This window comes from Prunus persica, chromosome G6, assembly GCF_000346465.2.
Source record: "Prunus persica cultivar Lovell chromosome G6, Prunus_persica_NCBIv2, whole genome shotgun sequence".
Classification (NCBI taxonomy): domain Eukaryota; kingdom Viridiplantae; phylum Streptophyta; class Magnoliopsida; order Rosales; family Rosaceae; genus Prunus; species Prunus persica.
The window spans coordinates 7,272,593-7,273,578 of record NC_034014.1 but is presented as its reverse complement, the minus strand read 5'-3'; positions in this window follow the sequence as shown (position 1 = coordinate 7,273,578).

Here is a 986-nt window from a genome sequence, read left to right as displayed (position 1 = left end):
GGTGATGAAGTATTAGGTGATGTGATAATTGAGTGTGAGCCATTTACTAGAGGGATGCCAAATGTTGACACATTTGATGAACTGGTAGGTGAGTTAGGCGGTCAAAATATTCGAGATGGGTGTGAAGATATATGGATTGAATGATGCTTATGTAATTGGCAGTGTATGACATTAATTTTGTAATATATTGTAATGTGATTTCTTCACTTTCTACGTTCAAATAAAACACGACGTTATTGTGAATCAGTTATTCAGCATATTTACCGACGTCTTAAAGCAACGTAACAATGAAGAACCACGACGCTATTGTGAAGCAATTATTCAGGATATCACGTCGGTGAAGGATAAAGAACCGCCATGTAATTCAAAATAACACGACTCCAATCCCATAATACCGACGTCTAAAAAACGAGATATGTAATCTGAACGTTAAAAAATACGACGTCATCATACATTTTCCACGTCGCAAGTTCTTTTATAAACGAAGAGGAACGAAATTAATTCCGACGGAAATTCATTATAACCGCCGTCTAATAACAATTAAACGACGTTATTTGTAATACGGCTCCCATCATAATCTACGCCGTCTATATGTTCTGTAATACGGCTCTCATTTATTTGGAACCGACGTTGTTTAGACGTTCAACGTCGTCTATATTATTAAGTGCGTCGTGAGTAATGAATACATATAAATACAACGTCGACTATATAAATGTATACGTCGTAAATAATGACACTGACAACTATTTCCACGTCATCTTTTTTAGATAAAATCGAAGTGAAAAATTTATTTCACGACGGTTTTTTGTAAATAAGAGACGTTGTAGAACTTTAGCAGACTAAACACGTCTGTTTTTATTGTTTTCCGACGTTGTTGTATTTAACAACGTCTAATATTTATGGTCGTTGTTTGTTTCTGAAAATAGGACGGATAAATTTTTTAATACGACTCTCATATATTTGTAACTGTTTGTTTAGTTTTTCAA